This window comes from Hylobates moloch, unplaced genomic scaffold, assembly GCF_009828535.3.
Source record: "Hylobates moloch isolate HMO894 unplaced genomic scaffold, HMol_V3 SCAFFOLD_4, whole genome shotgun sequence".
NCBI classification, from domain to species: Eukaryota; Metazoa; Chordata; class Mammalia; order Primates; family Hylobatidae; genus Hylobates; species Hylobates moloch.
Genome location: NW_026652279.1, coordinates 73,699,540 through 73,725,381, shown reverse-complemented (window position 1 = coordinate 73,725,381; position 25,842 = coordinate 73,699,540).

The following is a 25,842-nucleotide window of genomic DNA, read 5'->3' as shown; positions in this document are numbered from 1 at the left end:
GACAAACTTGACAAAAAACAGCAAGGGGGAAAGGACCTCCTACTCAGTAAATGGTGCTAAGCTGTTTCTTAAACCCAGGAAAAAAATTAACTGTGCATTAAAACAAAACAAAACTTTCTACATAACTTTATGAAACTCAACTACTCTTGATGTTTATGCATAGGTCTCAAAGTAAGAGTCAGTATTCTAGGTCTATCTAAAAATAGCCACTAACTGGGAATAAGAAAGCACATCACTCTTCTTTATTTTTAAGTCAAGATTTTGGTGTTACCGCTAATAATTTCCTGCTGTTACTTTACTTTCTGTTACTTTATTGTAAGCAGAAAACATTAACATACACACAACTTACATGCTCACATACATGAAAACTGACACAAAGCATATTTAAAGTTTTATTTAAACCATCACAAAACATTCACATACATTGGATCCACCAGAAAACTGAAAGACATAAGGGATTCTTATTAAGATGTTTTCATAGTGCCAACACTGCTAGGAAAAACTGTAATAGTTTTTAATTGTGTCATTTTAATGAATACCCTTTTTATTTTGTGTTTTGTATGTATGTTTGTGTATGCATGTGTTTGTATGTCTTTTGTGTATGTCTGTATGTGTTTTGAATACCAGACATCTTAGCATATTTTTGTTTTTGCCTCCAACTATGTAAGTATTCATCAACTATCTGAGATGGAGAAATGTAAAATAATGCGTAGAGTTAAAAATAATGAAAACACCTTAGAAATGTATTAGCTAAAATTTATGCTCTTTGTTACATATGTGCATACTTTCCATTAAACATAACGAGCCCTGAAATTGCCATCGTCTTGTATTTGAAGCTTATGTTGTAGTATTTCCTGTGTTGGACTTACCAACGTCAGCACTAATTGGGTAGATACTGCCTGAATAAGAGCTAGCAGAATTGCAACTTTCATTATAGGCATGCTGTGCTACCAATTTTGTGTGTCATTGTAGTCAGAGCTATTTTTCATAAATAAACACTGAATATATAGTCACTTCAACATTTAAACAATTTCTTTCATTCTTTAGATCACATACATTAAAATAAGAGTACTCAAAAATTGTACTTTGTTTCTGAAACATTTAAAAGTGATTAAATATTTAACTCAATGATAGATTTTTAAATGTCACTATGATAGTAGTACTCTGACAGTAGTACATGGGCATAGGATTAATGAAGAAAAAAGGCTCTCTTTTAGAACGTGGACACACTTTTAAAGTTATTTTTCTATATCTTAAATACAAATGAATACACAATGCTGGCAAAATGAAAACAGAAATAGGAAGGAAGAAAGAAAAGAAGGAGGAAAGGAAGGGGTGGAGAGAGTGAAGGAGGAAAAGAGAACAAAAAGGAAGAGGAAAGAAAGAATACGGGGAATAAAGGAGAGCAGGCCTGAATGTAATCAGTTAGTTGACATCCCATAAGATGTCAGCTACATGTGACAACTCTACAACTCCAAATACACATCTACACAGAGTAATACATACAAAGATTTAGGACATTTATCCAAAATTAATAGAGCATTTTATAAATATGTAGTCATTAAGAAAACTACTATTTGCATTTTTATTGCTACAATAAATCTTCATTAAGAAAACTATTTTTATTTTTAATTTTTAAACTTTTTTATTTGTAAAATTTGTATTCATTCCAGAAAGCAATGTTAGCTTGACAACAGATTAATTTTAATTATTTTACCCCAAATCAATTATTACTCATGGAAATTCTTGGGTAATTTTTAAACACCTGTATGCTAACACACACAGCCACACTACCAACCTAACTAACAAATATTAGTAAAAATTATTTCTCTCACACCCATTTCACCGGAAATCCAAAACACTACTCTGGTATAATTAACTCAGGGTTTATCATTAGATAAGAGAAACATTAGTTTCTTTTCTAAAACTAGTAGATTCATGCAGAAAAAGTGAGAAATGCAATTCAACTCTACTAGTTTGAGGTATAAATATTCAACATACCAATGATATGTAATGATATTACTAATCATTATGGTTAATTTTCCATGTAAATTTGCCTCTATCACAGTACTTAGATATTTAATCAAAAACTAGTCTAGATTTTCTGTGAGGGTATTTTGTAGATGAGAATAACATTAAAGCAGTAGACTTTGAGTCTTTAATGTCGGTAGGCCTCATCCAGTCAGTTGAAAGTTTGAAGAGTAAAAACTGAGGTCCTAGTGGAAAAGGGAATTCTGCCTCCAGATTACCTTCAGACTGAAGCTGGAATGTCACTCTGACTAATATACAAATAGTCTTTCACTCTGGCATACTATGCCAAATAAATTAATCTGGCAAAATCAAAACACAATCAACTTTAAAAATAATAAAATATCAAATGACTAGATGAACATTTCACATGATAAATTTAATGGCTCTTTTGTGCTTATTTTTCATAGGTGTCATTTATGTTATGTCTTAAATAATTTGAGATAGCATTCTGTATCAAATTATATACTACTCACTTTCTTTTACATGACACAACTCACATAAACTTTGTTACCTAAAATTAACAAAAAAAATATTCAGCTATAAAAATTAACAAAATTAATAATAAAAATGTTTTTATTTTAGTTTTATTTTTGAGGTGAAAAAGTTAACAAAAACATTGATAAATTCAGAATGAATTAAAAACTGTAAAATTTATTTTGAACAATATATTCATAGTAATATATATTTATTATACATTTTGTCATGTATTTCAAACAACAGAATATCTAGGATAACCTGAAAGATATTATAAGCTAGTGGTAACTATGAACCAATAAAATTACATTTGTGTTTGATACATTAATACTTTTAACTTTTACATTTACAGCAGTTCCCTAGTCTGAATCCTAATTTTAAAGACAGATGCATCATCTTAGTATTTAATGCATAAAAATTGAGTGGTGATAAAACATTTAAAATAGAAATTTTTTCACCATTTCTTACTACTACTGTGGCAATTTTCCAGGATTCCCAACATACATAACCAAATATGCTGAAAAATTTTATTCTTCTAGAAAACATTCTTCAAAGAGCTTAATGAATAAGATAATTGGAAAGTGCTAATAAACTGACAGTGCCATAGCATTAATGGTTTTGAACAAAATAATCATATTACTTTTTTAAAAGATTACTGTTATCTATGAGATATGATCATTTAAAAAGAAATTTGAAGATACATTCTTACAGGATAAGAAGGAGAGAGAGAGATACAAAGAGAGAGACCAATAACTCACATTAAGAATTTCTTCTCGACAGCTCCGGGCAGTTCCAAGATGGCCAAATAGGAACAGTTTCAGTCTACAGCTCCCAGCTTGAGAGACACAGAAGACGGGTGATTTCTGCATTTCCAACTGAGGTACCAGGTTCATCTCACTGGGGCTTGTCAGACAGTGGGTGCAGGACAGTGAGTGCAGTGCACTGAGCATGAGCCGAAGCACAAGGGATCAGGGAATTAACTTTCCTAGCCAAGTGAAGCTGTGACAAATGGCACCTCGAAAATCGGGTCACTCCCACCCTAATACTGCGCTTTTCCAATGGTCTTAGCAAATGGCACAGCAGGAGATTATATCCCATGCCGGGCTTGGAGGATCCCATGCCCATGAAGCCTTGCTCATTGCTAGCACAGCAGTCATAGATCGAACTGCAAGGTGGCAGTGAAGCTGGGGGAAGGGTCCCCACCATTTTTGAGGCTTGAGTAGGTAAACAAAGTGGCTGGGAAGCTCGAACTGGATGGAGCCCACCGTAGCTCAAGGAGGCCTGCCTGCCTCTGTAGACTCCACCTCTGGGGGTAGGGCATAGCTGAAAAAAAGGCAGCAGAAACCTCTGCAGACTCAAATGTCCATGTCTGACAGCTTTGAAGAGAGTAGTGGTTCTCCCAGCATGCAGCTAGAGATCTGAGAATGGATAGACTGCCTCCTCAAGTGGGTCCCTCACCTCTGATAGCCTAACAGGGAGGCACCCCACAGTAGGGGCAGACTGACACCTCACACGGCCGGGTACCCCTCTGAGAAGAAACTTCCAGAGGAACGATTAGGCAGCAACATTTGCTGTTCAGCAATATTCGCTGTTCTGCAGCCTCCTCTGCTGATATCCAGGCAAACAAGGTCTGGAGTGGACCTCTGGCAAACTCCAACAGACCTGCAGCTGAGGGTCCTGACTGTTAGAAGAAAAACTAAAAAACAGAAAGGACATCCACACCAAAACCCCATCTGTACATCACCATCATCAAAGACCAAAGGTAGATAAAACCACAAAGATGGGGAAAAAACAGAGAAGAAAAGCTGAAAATTCTAAACATCAGAGCACCTCTCCTCCTCCAAAGGAACACAGCTCCTCGCCAGCAACAGAACAAAGCTGGACAGAGAATGACTTTGATGAGTTGAGAGAAGAAGGCTTCAGACAATCAAACTACTCTGAGCTAAAGGAGGAAGTTCAAACCCACTGCAAAGAAGCTAAAAATCTTGAAAAAAGATTAGACAAATGGATAACTAGAATAACCAGTGTAGAGAAGTCCTTAAACGACCTGATGGAGCTGAAAACCATAGCACAAGAACTACATGACAAATGCACAAGCTTCAGTAGCTGATTTGATCAACTGGAAGAAAGGATATCAGTGATTGAAGATCAAATGAATGAAATGAAGCAAGAAGAGAAGTTTAGAGAAAAAAGAATAAAAAGAAATGAACAAAGCCTCCAAGAAATATGGGACTATGTGAAAATACCAAATCTATGTCTGATTGGTGTACCTGAAAGTCACAGGGAGAATGGAAAAGTTGGAAAACACTCTGCAGTATATGATCCAGGAGAACTTCCCCAACCTTGCAAGGCAGGCCAACATTCAAATTCAGGAAATACAGAGAATGCCACAAAGATACTTCTCGAGAAGAGCAACTCCAAGACACATAATTGTCAGATTCATCAAAGTTGAAATGAAGGAAAAAACATTAATGGCAGCCAGAGAGAAAGGTCGGGTTACCCACAAAGGGAAACCCATCAGACTAACAGCGGATCTCTCGGCAGAAACTCTGCAAGCCAGAAGAGAGTGGGGGCCAATATTCAACATTCTTAAAGAAAAGAATTTTCGACCCAGAATTTCATATCCAGCCAAACTAAGCTTCATAAGTGGAGTAGAAATAAAATTTTTTACAGGGAAGCAAATGCTGAGAGATTTTGTCACCACCAAGCCTGCCATACAAGAACTCCTGAAGGAAGCACTAAACATGGAAAGGAACAACTGGTACCAGCCACTGCAAAAACATGCCAGATTGTAAAGACCATCAAGGCTAGGAAGAAAATGCATCAATTAACGAGCAAAATAACCAGCTAACATCATAATGACAGGATCAAATTCACACATAAACATATTAATCTTAAATGTAAATGGGCTAAATGCTCCAATTCAAAGACACAGACTGGCAAATTGGATAAAGAGTCAAGACTCATCAGTGTGCTGTATTCAGGAGACACATCTCACGTGCTGAGACACACATAGGCTCAAAATAAAGGGATGGAGGAACATCTACCAAGCAAATGGAAAACAAAAAAAGGCAGGGGTTGCAATCCTAGTCTCTGATAAAAGAGACTTTAAACCAACAAAGATCAAAAGAGACCAGGAAGTCCACTACATAATGGTAAAGGGATCAATTCAACAAGAAGAGCTAACCATCCTAAATGTATATGCACCCAATACAGGAGCACCCAGATTCATAAAGCAAGCCCTTAGAGACCTACAAAGAGACTTACACTCCCACACAATAATAATGGGAGACTTTAACACCCCACTGTCAACATTAGACAGATCAACGAGACAGAAAGTTGACAACGATATCCAGGAATTGAACCCAGCTCTGCACCAAGCGGACCTAATAGACACCTATAGAACTCTCCACCGTAGATCAACAGAATATACATTCTTCTCAGCACCACATCACACTTATTCCAAAATTGACCACATAGTTGGAAGTAAAGCACTCCTCAGCAAATGTAAAAGAACAGAAATTGTGACAAACTCTCAGACTACAGTGCAATCAAACTAGAACTCAGGATTAAGAAACTCACTCAAAACGGCTCAACTACACGGAAACTGAACAACCTGCTCCTGAATGACTATTGGGTACATAATGAAATGAAGGCAGAAATAAAGATGTTCTTTGAAATCAATGAGAACAAAGACACAACATACCAGAATCTCTGGGACACATTTAAAGCAGTGTGTAGAGGGAAACTTACAGCACTAAATGCCCACAAGAGAAAGCAGGAAAGATCTAAAATTGACACCCTAACATCACAATTAAAAGAACTAGAGAAGCAAGAGGAAATACATTCAAAAGCTAGCAGAAGGCAAGAAATAATGAAGATCAGAGCAGAACTGAAGGAGATAGAGACACAAAAAATCCTTCAAAAAAATCAATGAATCCTGGAGCTGGTTTTTGAAAAGATCAACAAAATTGATAGACTGCTAGCAAGACTAATAAAGAAGAAAAAAGAAAAGAATCAAATAGATGCAACAAAAAATGATAAAGGGGATACCATCACCGATCCCACAGAAATACAAACTACCATCAGATAATACCATAAACAGCTCTATGCAAATAAACTAGCAAATCTAGAAGAAATGGATAAATTCCTGGACACATACACCATCTCAAGACTAAACCAGGAAGAAGTTGAATCTCTGAAATTGAGGCTCTGAAATTGAGGCAATAATTAATAGCTTACCAACCAAAAAAAGTCCAGGACTAGACAGATTCACAGCTGAATTCTAGCAGAGGTACAAGGAGGAGCTGGTACCATTCCTTCTGACAGTATTCCAATCAATAGAAAAAGAGGGAATCCTCCCTAATTCATTTTATGAGGCCAGCATCATCCTGATACCAAAGCCTAGCAGAGACACAACAAAAAAAGAGAATTTTAGACGAACATCCCTGATGAACATTGATGCAAAAATCCTCCATAAAATACTGGCAAACCTAATCCAGCAACACATCAAAAAGCTTATCCATCATGATCAAGTAGGCTGCATCCCTGGGATGCAAGGCTGGTTCAACATATGCAAATCAATAAACGTAATCCAGCATATAAACTGAACCAACGAGTTAATGGGTGCAGCACACCAACATGTCACATATATACATATGTAACAAATCTGCACGTTGTGCACATGTACCCTAAAACTTAAAGTATAATAATATTAAAATTAAAAAAAAACTGAACCAACGACAAAAACCACATTATTATCTCAATAGATGCAGAAATGGCATTTGACAAAATTCAACGGCCCTTCAAGCTAAAAACTCTCAATAAATTAGGTATTGATGGGACGTATCTCAAAATGCTAAGAGCTATTTATGAAAAACCCACAGCCAATATCATACTGAATGGGCAAAATCTGGAAGCATTCCCTTTGAAAACTGGTGCAAGACAAGGATGCCTTCTCTCACCACTCCAATTCAACATAGTGTTGGAAGTTCTGTCCAGGGCAATCAGGCAGGAGAAAGAAATAAAAGAGTATTCAATTAGGAAAAGAGGAAGGCAAATTGACCTGATTTGCAGATGACATGATTGTACATTTAGAAAATCCCAGCGTCTCAGCCCAAAATCTCCTTAAGCTGATAAGCAACTTCAGCAAAGTCTCAGGATACAAAATCAATGTGCAAAAATCACAAGCATTCTTACACACCAATCACAGAAAAACAGAGAGCCAAATCATGAGTGAACTCCCATTCACAATTGCTTCAAAGAGAATAAAATACCTAGGAATCCAACTTACAAGGGATGTGAAGGACCTCTTCAAGGAGAACTACAAACCACTCCTCAACAAAATAAAATAGGACACAAACAAATGGAAGAACATTCCATGCTTATGGGTTGGAAGAATCAATATTGTGAAAATGGCCGTACTGCCCAAGGTAATTTATAGATTCAATGCCATTCCCATCAAGCTACCAATGACTTTCTGCACAGAATTGGAAAAACTACTTTAAAGTTCATATGGAACAAAAAAGATCCTGCATTGCCAAGTCAATCCTAAGCCAAAAGAACAAAGCTGGAGGCATCATGCTACCTGACTTCAAACTATACCACAAGTCTACAGTAACCAAAACAGCATGGTACTGGTACCAAAACAGATATATAGACCAATGGAACAGAACAGAGCCCTCAGACATAATACCACACATCTACAACCATCTGATCTTTGACAAACCTGACAAAAACAAGAAATGGGGAAAGGATTCCCTATTTAATAAATGGTGCTGGGAAAACTTGCTAGCCTTATGTAGAAAGCTGAAACTGGATCCCTTCCTCACACCTTATACAAAAAATAATTCAAGATGGATTAAAGACTTAAATGTTAGTCCTAAAACCATAAAAATCCAAGAAGAAAACCTAGGCAATACCATTCAGGATATAGGCGTGGGCAAGGACTTCATGTCTAAAACACCAAAATCAATGGCAACAAAAGCCAAAATTGACAAATGGGATCTAATTAAACTCAAGAGCTTCTGCACAGCAAAAGAAACTACCATCAGAGTGAACAGGCAACCTACAGAATGGGGGAAAATTTTTGCAATCTACTCATCTGACAAAGGGCTAATATCCAGAATCTACAAAGAACTCAAACAAATTTACAAGAAAAAAATAACACCATCAACAAGTGGGTGAAGGACATCAACAGACACTTCTGAAAACAAGACATTTATGCAGTCAACAGACACATGAAAAAATGCTCATCATCACTGGCCATCAGAGAAGTGCAAATCAAAATCACAATGAGATACCATCTCATACCAGTTAGAATGGCGATCATTCAAAAGTCAGGAAACAACAGGTGCTGGAGAGGATGTGGAGAAATAGCAATGCTTTTACAGTGTTGGTGGGACTATAAACTAGTTCAACCACTGTGGAAGGCAGTGTGGCAATTCCTCAAGGATCTAGAACTAGAAATACCATTTGACCCAGCCATCCCATTACTGGGTATATACCCAAAGGATTTTAAATCATGCTGCTATAAAGACACATGCACACGTATGTTTATTGCGGCAATATTCACAATAGCAAAGACTTGGAACCAACCCAGATGTCCATCAATGATAGACTGGATTAAGAAAATATGGCACATATATACCATGGAATACTATGCAGCCATAAAAAATGATGAGTTCATGTCCTTTGTAGGGACATGGATGAAGCTGGAAACCATCATTCTCAGCAAACTATTGCAAGGACAAAAAATCGAACACTGCATAGTCTCACTCATAGGTGGGAATTGAACAATGAGAACACATGGACACAGGAAGGGGAACATCACACACAGGGGCCTCTTGTGGGGTGGGGAGATGGGGGCAGGATAGAATTAGGAGATATACCTAATGCAAATGACGAGTTAATGGGTGCAGTAAACAAACATGGCACATGTATACATATGTAACAAACCTGCACGTTGTGCACATGTACCTTAGAACTTGAAGTATAATAACAATAAAAAAAAGAATTTCTTCTCAAATTTCTATTTATCTTATTAGCTTTCCTTTTGATTTTGTTCTGGGAAAGTTTAAATTTGATATTCATTTAACATCAAACCTCAATTTAGAAACAAAACAAATGATTGAATATTTTCACAACTATATTATTCACTAATGTCAATGACCGTCAACCAAAAACCACCAGGAACACATCAGCAGTTTCAGCAAGAAAGAAGATACACCAGGAGGAACCGTCAGGCGTCTGAGTAGGAAGGTTTTAGGACTTACAGGATTTGCACTCTCATTCTGTGATTTTGGAAAGACTTTATCGAGTCATGGATTTACTTTTAAATTGAATTTGTTTTACTTTCAGGCAGCAGGATTAATTCTATGCATCTCTTTATCTAGAAGGATAAAGAGACATCAGTCCTTCATCTTAGCCAGAATAGGGGGGTGTTGGCCATTTTTATGGCTTGGACAATGTTCAGTGTCTATGTTCAGACATGAGCACAGAGTGGCCTGGTTTTGTCTTGAATCATATGGGCAGGGAGTGACCTTACCGATGTTAATATTCAGTGAAACTATATGTTCAACAGAAGAACATCAGGACCTAACAACAAGTACAAGGCTAGATCCCACATTATGGTGTTGCTTTTTTCTTTCTCATTAATCCATGTAAGATTTCACTCAGACAATTTAGACATCCCACTCCATGTATTGGTAAAGAATATCAGGTGAAAGTATCTTTCTGATTAAATCCTATGTCAATGAGTTCAAGGGAGACTTTTGATGCAGTATATACGTCAAACTCCTAAGGTCAGAGCAGAGAATAGTGGACAAAGAGTTTGCAAGAGGACTTGAAACTATCTAACTAAGAAAGTTACTATGTCTGACTTCCAAAAAGAAAAAAAATGTATGGTAGCAATAAACTAATAAATGAAGTTTTGAATAATTATTTTAGAAGTGCTTTTGTATTGGTGAGTTTTTATGGGTCTTTTGCTAAAAGTTTTATCTTAAAAAACATCTTCTGCAACAGTTAATGATTTAAATTTTTTAAATCATGAATAAATATAAAAATATAAATACACTGTTATACATATATAAAAGCTAGATAAGGCAAAGAAATTATAGTCCCTTCAAACTCAACATGTTTAAACAGAACTTTTTCTGTTCTTCCAAAATAATTCTTTCTTCTCCTTTGTCCCCACATCTGAACCATTAACTAATTTTGACACTCTGCTAAAAGGTTATTGAATCCATCCACTCTTCCCAAACCCCACATTGACTATCTTAAGCTATAATGGTAGAATTTCTGGCCTTAATTATTGTCAGTCTCCTAAGTTTTTTTCACCTCCCGTATTATTCTTTTCCCATCCAGCCCTCACAGTGATTTAAGAACACATTCTGATTATGCCCCTTTCTCTGCTTATAACTCTACAATGTTGTCTGTCTCTCTTCAGAACAAAGTCCAGCTTTCTTGTCAAGGATTAGAACGGCCTTAAGTTACTCAACGCTCCCTATTCATCCTCAAAGGTTTAGGGTAAAGCAAGTTTGAGAGACTGTACCTCATTAGCCTGATCCAACCAGTACTATGATGTAGAAAATTGCCACTTAATCATTTTATGTAAAGGGTGAAGCAAATATATTCCAAGATTTTCTTTCAAAACATATTGATGCTCGTACATTCTTCCTTTGAGTCCTCCAATACAAATGAGGGTTTACCTCAATGAGCACACACACTTACACGCATTATCACCCTATGCTCCAATTGCAATGTATTTATTTTATTTCTCATATTGTGACTTACCCCCCCTTCGGGAATTAGCTCACAAGTTACTTTTGATCAGAACACTTTGCCATTTTTACCTTTGTTTTACTGTCCCCAACCCCGTCAAATTATGTGGATACATCTGACTTACTATTCCTAACTCATTCTAGCAATCACTTTCTCCTATCTGTGGAAGAAAGAACTATCATAAAAGGCCTCTCTCTTCTGTTAATTTGGGAGCCCACTGAGAGTTGATGAGATTTATGTCTTTGTATTTTCAGTATTCACAACTGTATTTGAAAATAAAGTGAGCTTAGTATTAGTGAGAATTTAGCATCTTTGAATGTAAAATTATTTTTACCTTTTTTAATGTATGATTATTGACACATTTCTTGGGGGGAAACAAAATAATCATACTTTTAATTTTCTGATGTAACCTGTGCAACTTGACATTCAAATGTAGGATAATGTACCTCTGTGTTTTTCTCCCCTAATACTCATCAATCATCGTTTATCTTTGACATCTTCTGAGTTAATAATAATCAGGAATCATCATCCTTTTATTTTGGCTCACATCATTTTCCTTTCTTTTTGAAATGTAAATATGTACCATTATAAAACGGAAAAGATTAGAAATAAAAATATCAGATAATTGCCATTCAAAAGTGTTGTCACTAAAATACAGAAGAGATTTCTGTTTTTGTCACTGTAAAAACTATCCAAATATAAAATGTAAAAAAGCTATCTTTGATGCTTTTTCTTGGTCTCTTTTTGCTTTTATATTTTTGCAAATATTTTTCTAACTGTATTTGGTACTAGCAAAAGTTAATCTACCATTAGCCTGCATTCAACAACAGCAAAAAAAATTAATTGATAGCAAAGACGTTGATCTTTCTGACAAATAGTATAATTTTTTCACCTTTGCTTTATATTCCACGGAAGTTTGGTAAAATTGTAATTATTGCAAAAAAGAGTGATAGTGGGTTTGAAAATTATTTAAGCTTTTAGAGAAAGCTTATTTTAAAAATGCCAAATTTCTTGTACCTAACAATAGCAATATTTTATTAAATAAATAAATTAAGTAATTATTAATTATTAAATAAACAAATGTTATTAAATAAACTTAAAAAGAAATGGAAATAATATAGTTATTGGTTGCAGGCAAATTTAGCACGTCCTATATATGTGGAACAAAGTCTTTTAAACATTTAAAATTTTTGTTTTTTTAGGATAGGATTCTCTATCACCTAGGTGAAGTGTAGATGGAATTATAGTCATGCCGCCTTGAATTTGTTGGCATCCCAAGTATCTGGGACTATCAGCCCGTGTCACCAAGCTTAGCTAATATTTCAAACTGTTTTTAGAGGTGGGAACTCACTATCTTGCCCAACCTGGTCTTGAGCTGTTGACCTTCAGCAATCCTTCTGCCTCAGCGTCCAAGTAGAAAGGTTTGTAAGAGTTTGAATGTAAAGCCTTCTAGGTTTATTTCTCACTTTCTCTAATATTAATGGTTAATGTGTTTCTAGCCACAACTTTTGTTAGTTACTCTCTTGAATCTCCTGTCATATTTGTAATTATGTTATATATTTGTAATTATGTATATATGTATATATATGCATAATTATATGTGTGTATATATATACACACACACATATACATAATTACTAGCTGACATGGCATAAACAGGTTTGGGATTAATGCTTTTTACTTGTTGAAAACCAAAGTATATAGGAGAGAGGAGATTCCTAATGTATATTTAGGATGGCATAGACATCTGTCAGTATATGTTACAATGGGAAAGAAGAACCTTAGATAATCTGGAAAGGCTGTTTAGTGGACATTCTTTAAGTGACTTTTTACTGTTTCAATGCCTGTAAGTAAAAGTAGTTAGATTACTTCAGGTAAACTGTTTTCAAATCTCACCAAACATTGCGTGTGTTTCATGTATAAGATGCATCAAATATACAAATTAAAATTCTCATTATTATTGCTGAAATCAGACACCCCAAGAATTTCTGTACATTCTATATATTAGAAAAAATAATTAAAAAGTTTGATGTGTTATGAACTGAATATTTCTGTTATTAATAACAAAATCACAGTTTATTAAAATATTTAAGGATTTATTTTACATATTTTCCAAGAAGTTTTAATGTTGACAAAATGAAATCTAAACCTTAAAACATAATGGTTATCACAATAATGCTTTGTTATTAATTTTATTAATAAAAATAATCACTAACACCAATAGTCAAGCAATAGATCACTCACTCCTGAATTAATGCATGCACATCCCTCTGTTATGTCTTTTACATGAATCCCACCTGTTTTTAGTGTAATTCATCAAAAGTGGGGTTATGTCTTCTCCATTATTGTATTCCAACTGTAAATAATAGAGTCAGTTATATAATAGGCATTTGATATACATTTGTTGATTAAATAGATGTGTTCATTTACCTTAACATATATCAAATTATTTAGTAATTCCTTTTGAAGTTTAAAAGTTTGGAAATATATGAAAAGAAAAAATTAAAGTCTATTTCCTTGCAAATTGTAACTAAAATTATCTTTGTATTTCATATCATCTACTTTATTATCACATTAAGCAAATAGCTTAGCCTTTGTATCTCAGTTTCTTTTGTAAAATGAGATATTGGACTAGATAATTTTTATGACTACTTATATCTGCAACATTCTGTAATAACAAATATAAAACACTCCTTTCTCAGCATTTCATACGTTCGATAATTTATAGGAGTTTATTTAACTTTTAGTTTTGGTTTCCTCTCTGAGTGCCTGAAGACATGGAATCCTCTGTGTTCTACTAGATTCTCTTAGTCCTGCTATAGAATGATAAATTCAGTAAGAACCTTCTTAAAAGCTAAAAAGAAAAAAGAAATGTATGTGCAATGTGGACTCTCAATATTCTAGGAGAAAAAAAAGAGAAGTTCTTAGCAGGAGAATCAATAGGGAACAAAAAGTATTAAGAAATGTGAACACAGTCCCAGGGAGATGAATCAAAGTGGCTCACACAAAGACATAGCACTGATCACATTAATCAACTAGAAAAGGTTCATGGAAAAGACTTTACAATTCTCATAATAAAGGTAGGAGTTCAGAAAAGGCTTTAAGAAAATACATGGATATTGGTTGAACTCCCAGAGGGCACAAGACAGCCAAAAATGGAAGTATTTATAAACAAAGAGATAAAAGGGAACACTGTCTGAAAGATTTCACTACATACTGACCTAAACGTCCCACCTTGAAAGTTTTGTTAGAACACCAATAGCTAAGTGGTGGGAAAGGGCCATTGTTTTAAGCTAACTCCCTTAGGAAAAGCAAGACTACTGGGGCTGATAAAAGTTCTTACGACCATCCCATATTTAGTTTCTAATAAGAGCTATGTAGAACTATTTGATAGAATTTTGAAATACATACCATATTCTTGAAATTTAAAGAGTAAAATTTTTTTTCTAAATTAATAAATATCTTGCTCTGTTCTCAGGCCTAACAATGCCTTGAAATCCATGGAATTTAAAAATGGAGGATAAAACCTCTGATTCTGCAACATTCAAGAAAGAAAAGGCAAAACATTATTGAAATATCTAAATTATATGCTCAGTTTATTTTAAAAATCCAGATGGGAAACCACTAGGGAATATATAAAAACAGACCTATTTTAATATAGATGGATGAAGACAGGCATTCAGCAATAAGAAAAGATTTAGTAAAACTCGAGGGAGTATCATGTCTGTTTCTACTTTAAAAAGTGTGCAATATGTCCCTTTTCTTAATTTACAGAGTTTCTATCGTTTAAAGAGTTGAAAAACATCAAAATTGAATGTACTATAATTTCATAGGAGAGGAAGGAGAAAAAGGAAAGAGAGGGAGGGAGATTTTATCAAAGATTCACGTAGGTCTCCTGTGAGAAGCAGACAAAAATGTTGCAGATCTCCTGTAAAAGATCTATACTTCAGAAGGAATGCCAATAGCATAAAATTAAAAAGATGTTCTTTTATTTTCCCATACTGGTCTTACAGACATATTTTAATCTTATAAGAGATGCAGATTTAAATCTTCAGTTTATTCAGTCCATAAATAATGTTTTGTCACAAATATTCAGTAGAATTTAAGGTATAGCATTATGTTTTTGAATAAGAGAATTTATTTTGCATTGGAAACTTAAGCTTCAAGTGTTAACTTCTGTAACATTAAAAAAATGCAACTTTCTATAATATAATAGATAATATAAAGATAAATGCAATATTACATAGATTATTCATTTCATACTGGGAATAGTATACAAAGTAAAACCAACTGAATCTCAGCACATGACCCCAATTATAAAAAGTTTGAACACCCTCTACATTTGAAAAGGAAAGAATTATAGGCATCTATTTACATTGTATAATGAATGATGAATAGTAGAATTAACTTATAGAGCTACAATTCAGTTGTCTTCAGATAATATGGCAAATACAAATTATAAAAGGAATAACAAATTGGCCTATGGCTTTCACTCCATATGAATAGTTAGCTATGAAGTGTCATGAAAATGCCAAAAATTTCTCAAAATACAATTCATTTTAATGTAATAAATTAATACATTATTATGCACTTTTTAGAAGGCAGGAGAAGGGCAGTATATCTAAACAAAGAAAGAATACGACACAGACTAGTTTTTAAAAAATCATCAAACAATGCTTTAATTGAATTGTACTCAATTTTTTAATGTATGAAATAGAATCATTTGAGTTTATAGCTAATTACTTCGTGGACACATTTTTTAAAGTTGAAACACATTCTGAAAATAAGAAAAATAAAGAATTCACTACTAAATCTTATATTTGTTAATCATACCACAATTCCTTAAGAAATGATTTAACACACTAAAGTAATACATACTCCTTTATTGTTGCTGTTCATTAAATAATATTCAGGTTTTCATCTGTTAAGTATGACTAACTTTTGCATAATTTTGCAAACGATTATATGATAACCAAGACAGAATTTTCTCCCAGACAATATTTAGCTTTACAATGTGATCAATCAACTTATAACTTGCCTAACTCATTTTGCTTAAGAAATTATTAGTTGAACTGTGGTGTTCCAAGGTAATATAAAAATGTTATAAACCAAAGACAAAAGTAAATAAAGGTAATCTTATATCTTTTTACATACCTATGAAGTTAGATTTTCTCATTTAAACACTCCAGAGAACTCTCTCAGAGCACACAATAACTATGTTCTCATTAAATTAATTGCCCAGTACTTACAGGTTTGAATACATTTTATATAGGTGATATTTTATCACCATTCTCCATCACTCAGTTATCCATATTTCATCATATTTCATAGTTTATTTCTATACTTTTTAATTTTTATACTATAATTCTATGCATTGTATAGCTTCAATAAAGATTATTCCATTTGCCTATCAAATATTAATGCTAAACCTACACGTAATTGCTTATATCCAGAGCAGCTGCAATCATTTGACCCAGCTACTAAAGGAACAATTTTACCAAAGGTCTAAATTCTTGCTATTTCCCCTTTGGGGTTATGCTTGCAGCAATATGGAAAGGTAAAAAGGGACTGAGAGAAATTAAATCATTTCTAAATATAGAAAATTATTGTATGATAACCATAAGCACATTGGATAGTGTATGTGTACTCCTGTGTATGTATCTCTACATGCTCTGTCTTCCCTACCCTCTCCTCCCCTTCCTTCTCATCTCCTTCCCTTACCTTCTTTTCCCCCTGTATCTCTCTCTCTCTCTCTCTCTCCATCCACATATACATTTATCCACTCATTTATTTATTTATACATCAATGCATCAACTACATGTCTGTGTCTGTGTGTGTGTATGTATGTATCTACCTATATTTATTGGTCTATGTTTAACTATCTATCATCTATCTGTCTTTCTGTCTATCTATCTATCCATTCTCTCCCTAAATATCTGGAAATCATTATATTGTTATGACAAATCCAAAACTTTAGTTAATGAATCTAAACTTATTTCTAATCTAACTTGGAAATTTACTTAAATATAAGGCTTGACTCTGGAGGTGATCAACTTCAGTTAGTGCTTATCTAGAGAAAATTTCTAAGTGCGTTATTTTTACAATAGAGATTCAAATGTGCATGTACCCCAAACCACTGCCACACCTAAAATGTTAAAAATTCTAGTATTAAATACCCAGTCAGTATTTGCCTTTCTAGAGTTGTCTTACATCCACTGTTATAACAATTTGTTTCAGTCTGGAACAACAGTAACAAAAAGCTATTATCTTGCCATTTATACTTCTCTAAAACTTTTAAAAATCTATAATTGTCCCTCTCTCAATTCTGATTATTTTACAAGTTTGTTGAAGAAAGTAAGCTATTCATTCTGTTGAGCTGTAATTATACTAAGTATTCATTCACAGTATCATTCAACATATTGCTCTGTCACCTGTCATTTCATTAAATTGATGTTAACTCTAATGTGTTGATCTGATTCTGTCCCCTCACCCCCAAGATTACATCAGAGACGATGTAGGTTTCCATCAAGAAGCACATAAATGGTGATCATTATATTTTACATTCTGTAATTAAATAAAGAACTTAACTGCCCAGATTCATTATTTCATTACGGAATGCAAAATGTTGAGTTTCTAATTCTAGCATTATTATTTTTTAACTGGAACACTGTTAAGAGCAATGTCCCCTTAATAATTACTTGGCTATTCTGAGGCAGAGTTTCTACATGGAAAGCAGAGTAAAAGGTCGATTATTTCTCTTCATTTGCCAGTACCAACATGTGTTGCTTAATGATGGGGATATGCTCTGAGGAGTGCATCGTTAGGCAATTTTGTCCTGTGAACATCCTAGACTGTACTTTCGCAAACCTAGCTGGTGTAGCATATTACACACCTAGTCTATATGGGATAGCCTATTGCTTCTAGGCTACAAACCTGTACAGCATATTATGGTACTGAATACTGTAGGCAGCTGTAACACAATGGTAATTATTTGTGAACCAAAACATACCTAAACATAAAAAAGTTACAGTAAAAATATGGTACAAAAGATTAAAAATCATACACCTATATAAGGCACTTATCATAATTGAAACTTACAGGACTAGACGTTGCCCTGGGTGAGTCAGTGAGTAAATGTGAAGGTCTGGGACATTACCATGCACTACCATAGACTTTTTATAAACATTGTACATTTTGGCTACACTAAATTTATTTTAGAAATTTATTTTCTCAATAATAATTTAACCATAACCTAATGTAACATTTCACTTTACATTTTCATTTTTAAAATTTTGACTCTTGTAATAATACTTAGCTTAGAATACAAACACATCATACTGCTGTACAAAACTATTTCTTTTTATATTCATATTCTCTAAGCTTTACGCAATGTTTAATTTTTTTCAACTTTATAAACATTTAGTTAAAAACTAAGACATAAACACACATAGTCGCCTAGCCCTGCACGGGGTCAGAGCAATAAATGTCATTGTCTTCTATCTCCACGTCTTGCCTGATTTCCATCCCTTTGAGTATCCACCCAAATGTGGAATTTCTGGATCTAACAGTAATTCCAGTGTTTACTTTTCAGGAATTGTCATACTGTTTTCCACAGCAGCTGTAGCATTTTACTTTTCTACCAGCTCCACATCTTTGTAAATACTTGTGATTAATTATTTTTTTAAAAAAATAATGACCACTGTAATGATATAAAATAATATCTTTTGGGGGCTTTCTTTGTATTTCTTTAATGATCAGTAATATTAGTCACTGTTTCGTGTGCTTATTAGTCATTTATATGTCTTCTTTGGAGAAACATCTATTCAGGGCCTTTGTCCAGTTAATGTGATATACATATATTTTTAAGTCGTAGGAGTTCTTTTCATTTTCTGGATATCAATTAATTATCAGCTGTGTAATTTATAAATATTTTCATTCCATGGGTTACTTTTTCACTCTGTTTAGAGTATATTCTGATGTACAAATATTTTTAATTTTGCCTGAGCTTATGATTTCATATCCAAGAAATCATTGCTAGATCCAATGTCATGAGGTTTCCTCAGTATTCTGTTAAGAATTTTATAATATTAGTGCATAAATTTAGGTCTTTAATCAATTTTAAGTTAATTTCTGTATATGTCATAAGGTAAGATTTCAACTTTATTATTTTAAATATGGATATACAATTTCCCCTAAATCATTGGTTTAAAAGACTGTATTTTTTTTCCATTGAATAACATTAGCATATAGGACACATATGTGAAGCATTATTTCTGGAGTCTCTATTTTATGTCATTAGTATACTTATATGCCTTTATGTCAGCACTACACATTCTTATAATTATTGCTGAAGACATATAGTAAGTTTTAAAATTAAATGTGAAACATCCATCTTTTTCTTTTTCAATATAGTTTTGGTTCTTGAGGTCCTTTGGGATTCCATGTAAACTTTGTAATAATTTTTTTCATATTTTCAACAAAACATCATTGGAATTTTGACAGTGATTGTATTCAATCTGTAGATTGCTTTGAGTAGTATTGATACCTTAAAAATACTAGGGCATCCAATTTATGAACATGGGATGTCTTTACATTTATTTTTGTCTTTAATTTTTCTAAACAGTGTTTTATCTTTTACCTCTGATATAGTTTGGCTCTGTATCCCCACCTAAATCTCATCTTGAATTTTGCTTTCATAATCCCCACATGTTGTGGGAGGGACCTGGTGGGAGATAATGAATCATGGAGGCAATTTTTTCCATACTGTTCTCATAGTAACGAATAAGTCTCATGAGATCTGATGTTTTTATTAGGGGTTTCTGCTTTTGCATCTTCCTCATTTTCTCTTGCTGCTGCCATGTAAGATGTACCTTTGTCTCCTGCCATGATTCTGAGGCCTCCCCAGCCATGTAGAACTGTAAGTCAATTACAATTTTACAACCTAATGTGTGAAATCTACACTTTTGTCCATCTTTTTACTTTATTTAACCTTAGGAAATTAGAGCTATAGCAATAAAAATAAGTTTGAGAAAAGTTCAACTATAATTTCTTATTCTAGTAAATTAGATGGATAAAAGCAAATTGCTCTTATTTGGAAATTTAAGTCATACATTTGTATCAATACTTCTGCAAACAAACCACATCACAACCCAGTGGCTTCAAACAACAATTTATTATCTTTTATTCTTCTATGGGTTGACTGGATTCAGCTATATGGTTCTCCCTTGGGTTATGTCAAGTGGTTGTGGTAAGATACTACAGTCATTCGAAGTTCTCTCTTCAGTGGACATTGAAGAAGGCTTATTCATATGGTGGCAGTTGATCCTCATTATTGCCTGGTAGCTGTTATGTTCCTGACTACCAGAGGATGATAATGTGATCATTCTATGGGATTATTTTGACTTCCTACACTATGGCGGCTGAATTCTCAAGAAGAGTATCATCAAGAAAGGATTCCAAGGAATGCGTGCGTAGCAGTCACCCTTTTAAGAACTGGACCCAATACATGTACACAGTCACCTCTTAAACTTTTGTTGTGTAAAGCGGTAATGAAATTTGTATAATTATAAAGTGAAGGGGCAGAAATCCTGTTTTTCAACTGGAGAAAAGTCAAAGAATTTGTAGTCATTTTAAATTTTCCATTAGAAGTGGGATTTAATAGTGACACTTAGAAACCATTATATTTAAATAAGGATTGGAAAACAAAAATCTTACATGCTTTGAAAGACTTAACTCTTTGGTCACAAGAAAATTAATAATCAGTGTTAAGGTATTGTATGAATATGTGTTCACGTATTCATTTTCAAAGCTTCATGTGTGATGGAATAATTTAATTGCATCGCTGTGCCTAGACTATTGCACCATTGCTAAAATTTATGCTCACATACAAGAAAGAAAAATCAATTTGCATTGATTAGGGAGTACTGTAAACAGAAACACAGTATCAAAACCATCCTGACTCGAAATTTTGAAATTGTATTGTCAGAGACATAGACATTTTTTTCCGTTTGTATATAACAAAAGACTTCAGAATGACAATATATTTTCTGTACACCCTGAGAAATTTTACTTTAGTAGCTCCACAGGACCTGTAGAATGAAAAACGTATCTGAAGACTAAACTTATTTTTATGTCTTCATTGTCTTCATTGTCTTTAACTCAGAAAGGAGACTTGGAATGTACCCAGGGAAGTGAATTCCCTATTCAACTATATTCCTGTGTTATGAAAGAGATCTCCATGATGGATTTCAAATAATACACATTAATGCAGGGCAAGGAAAATCTTTGTGTCCAGAAAATTTTAAATCTATGGGGTGAATATAAGTGTCTTATCATGTTAAGATGCATAAAATTAAATAAACTAAATAAATGACAATTACTTTATTATATTTAATACTAAGATTTTACCTAAAATGATATATATTTGTTAAATTCATTTCATAGGATCCTATATTCGTGATGTGCACGTGCCATGAATTTGTCTGTATAAGTTCTAGCATGCGGTGAATTTATGAACCTTACTTTTATAATATTTCTTATTCATACAATTCAAAAATTATTAAAACTGCATATGCAAAGGATAAATGGAATTCCATGTTTGAGGAGGAAGAATTTTCCATCATATGTTAATTTTTCCTGAAATAATACTAAATGTTTAAACTTCACAGTGAAGCTTCTGTTTATGTACAAACACTTAATAAAGAGAAAGTAGTTGAACTTGCTTGATAATTGAGGTAAAATATGTGAGATGGAAGCAACCTGGTAACAAGGGCCATCCCTGGTCCTATTTGAGTGTCAGGTACTGTACCTTCGAATCTTTACAGATGGTTTACGCTACTGTCTTGGATACTGGCTTAAAAACTTCTCAAGCCAGTAAACCATGGTAAATATATGGTTTAGTCATTTTAAACCATTAATCATTAAACAAAATTATTCATCACTTTAATCATTTTGTTTTCTGTCTCTTAGGTTTCACTCTCCTTCACTGGCTGATACCCAGTGTCATACAAAGCACAGTTTCATATGTATTACTTCCTTTTTATTTATGTTTTATGTTTGTTTACATTTGTGTTTATTTTGCTTTGTTTTGTTTTGGACAGGATAGGAACTCTGGTCCTCATTAGTCTGTGTTGGCTGGAAGTAGAAGTTTCTTTTATGTAATAACTGTATATTTTATGATAAAAACAGTTCTACTTTTAATCTCTAAGTACCCAAAATGCTGAACACCTTAATTAGGTAATTTTTTTTAAAAAATTATTTAATTTATTGCTAAATTATAATTACATAATAGAAATAATTTAATGGTACCTAACAGAAATTACGTACTCAAAAATGTTATATTAACCATTCTAGGCTTACTCCCAACTCTCCCCTGCCCGCTGACAAAAACTTGACTTTCTCTTGAACCAAACTTCAGTTTGGCTCCTCTGAACCTTCTTCTAGAATAGGCCTCACACTCGGCCTTCCATGTGTATCCTTACTGAGTCTTGTTTTAGTAGAAATATTGACTCAGTAATCTCTTAAAAATCAAATGCATAATCCCAATCAAATATAGACAGCATAGGACATATTCCTATAAGTAGAGTTGAATTATAGGAGGAGTCAAATTATAAAATTGCATATTTTATGACAATGACACTGTTACTTTGTTTGGTGAACATTAATTTTTTTTAGATATTTTTATTTACTACACTTTAAGTAACACTTCAAAATATTTTCACATAATATTGATGGCAGTGGCGGGCAGTCTGCTTCCACCGCTACCATCGTGCTGGCTGCAGCAGCGAGGCCGTGGCTGGGGCTACGCTTCATGGAGCCGTGGGAAACCTCACCCCTTCTGAGTTAAGGCAGGAGATCCCCAGGTGCTGCTGCAGCCGCCCAAACCACAGCTGCAGAATGAGGCCTCCTAGCTCCACGGAGCAGACAGAAGCCCCGCCCAGGAGTGTGGTGCTGCAGCCACCCAAACTGCAGCTGGGGATCCCAGCTTCCCTGTGCTCTTGTAGAGGCCGGAAGCAGGCAGAATCTCTGCCCTCCTGCGTGAAGGTGCAGCCACAGGTCGGCCGCAGACCGGGGCCTCCTGCTCCAGGGAGTAGGCAGGAGCTAGGGACAAGCGGCAGCCCAGCTCTTTTTGAATTAGTGGGGCAGGAGCTTTCTGGTGCAGCTGCGAAGGCCCTCCTTGGTTCAGCCTGCACCCTTGGGGCCCAGAAAAGTGCCCCGCCCCATCCCTGCAGGCTCAGGGGTGTCTGCTCCCACTGCCTGGCCTCTCTCTGCTCCCAGCACCTGCTCAGATCTTAGAGAAGGGTTGGGGCCAAGCTTCCAGGCCATGAATGGCAGCAGGAGGCATACGGATTTCTGGGAGGAAGAGGGCGGGACCCCAGTAAGTCCTCACCTTCAGATCAGAGAGGGCCTGAAGGCTGGGGGCCAGTCTGCCAGTCCCAAAGACCAGAGTGGGGACTAGTAGTGCCTCTTCCATGCCTGCCCACAGAGCAATCAGCATGCACTTCCTCCCCTCTGAAGTCCATAAAAGCCCAGGGCTCAGCCAAAACAGGGGAGAGGAAGGTTAGAGCAGGACAGAGAAGATGGAGAGAGGACAGGATGACCAGCTGCGGAGAAGAGCTACCCTCTCTGCTGGCAGCTGGAGATGATGGGAGGACCAGCTGCAGGGTGGAGCTACCCTCTCTCTTGAGAGCTGAACGCTGGAGGAGATGACCCGTCTACAGAGAGGCACTACCCACTGTGGGTCTCCTCTAAGCTGTTGTAACACTCGGCAAAGCTCCTGTTAGCCTCGTTCACCTTCTCCTTATCTGCATACCTCATTGTTCCTGGAAACAGGACAAGAACTCATGCAAAGGTGCAACCAGCCACAGAGGTTTCCGGCCAGAAAAATGACACCCCAAAGATCTTGTAACAATATTTTCAGCTTAAAAGAATACTTTGTATTTAAGAAAAGAAAAATATGCCTATTGTTTATAGTTATTATTTATTGGTAAATTCCGATACCAAATATATTGCCTACTTATAAGCAAACATGTTACAAGCCAGTTGGAGAGTACTTAGCATCATGGAATGTTTTTCTTTTGTCCCTTAAGTACTATAAGTTATACAAGAATCACTTAGATCCTGCTGTATAATCAGTGTATAAACAATATAAACGTTTGCTTTGTGGTATGTCAGGGTGACTTTTTTTGTGCCCTAGAGAAGGAAATAAAATTGTGGTGGTTTTCAGTGCAGACAACTACATTCCAATTGAATGTTCTCACATTCATAGGCTGGATTCATACCTTATAATTATCAAAGAATAGATTTGTGTGTTTGACACTATTTTATTTTTTAGGTAGCATTATTGTATAAAACAAGAAAATAGACTTTCATTGACTTTGTACTGAGTTATAATTATTTGCTTTTGTTGTTGAATTGAGACTGCCTAATTAACATGTTTGTTTGTGTTGAGCAATTCCAAGATCCACAGAAAGCACTTTGTGCAGCATTTAGTGGCACAGAAACCTAGAAGGTATGTTCCAAGGGTACATATGAGACAAAGCATATCAGTTCTTCTTTGTAATAATCTGTTATTCATCATAGTCCAATAATGGATTTGTTTCCACGACAAAATGTATCAGATATATTAGAAATGAAATCAAATCATAATTCATCTCTTAGAAGAGCAATGTTGTTTGGACAACCTGACCACAATTTGCAAGTCTTTCTGATACATCATCATTCTATGTTAAATAAATTAAAATACTGGTAGTCTGATTTAGGGTGTGATATTTGTAAGTTGAATTATCTTTTCCATTCACTCTTTTAAATGCCTAAAGAAAACAAATAAAACATCTACTAATGGTAATTTTTTTTCAGGTAGAGAATCAGTGCTTCCTTCTTTCCATCTCTCACACAACAGCAATTTGGAGGTTGTACTTCTTTATATCACAATATTTTCAAGGCAGAAAAAGATGGATGTAAGCACAGCTGTCATTCTGTGAAAATGACGAAAACTGTAGGTGATGTTTTTGTTTCCTAGTTCTACTGTAACAAAATATCACAAAATTCATGGCTTAGAAGAACAAAAATATATTTTTCATAGTTCTGGAGGTGAGAAGTCTGAAATCAAGGTGTTGGTCGGGTTGGTTTATTCACAGCTGTGAGGGCATATCTGTTTGATACCTCTCTCCTCACTTCTGGTAGCCTCAGTTGTTTCCTTGGCTTGTGAATGACCAACTGTATTTTTATGTTTTCCTTCTGTGTCTTTCTCTGTGTCTGTATTCCTTCTTTTTATAAAAGCATGATCATATTGGAATAGATAATTATCTTAATTACCTCTATAAGCGCCTCATTTCTAAGTAAGGTCACATTCACAGGTACCGGAAGTTAGGACCTCAGCATCTTTTTAGGTGACACTATTCAATCCCTAACAGATAGTGACAGAAAACAGAAAAGCCTTCCTAGTGCATTCTGAGGTTGTAGTTTTCAGAACACTTTTAGAAAGATCTGACTTAGGAAAATGAAGACAATGCTGAATGGGTTTAAAGTTACTACATTCATAAATTATGAGAAATT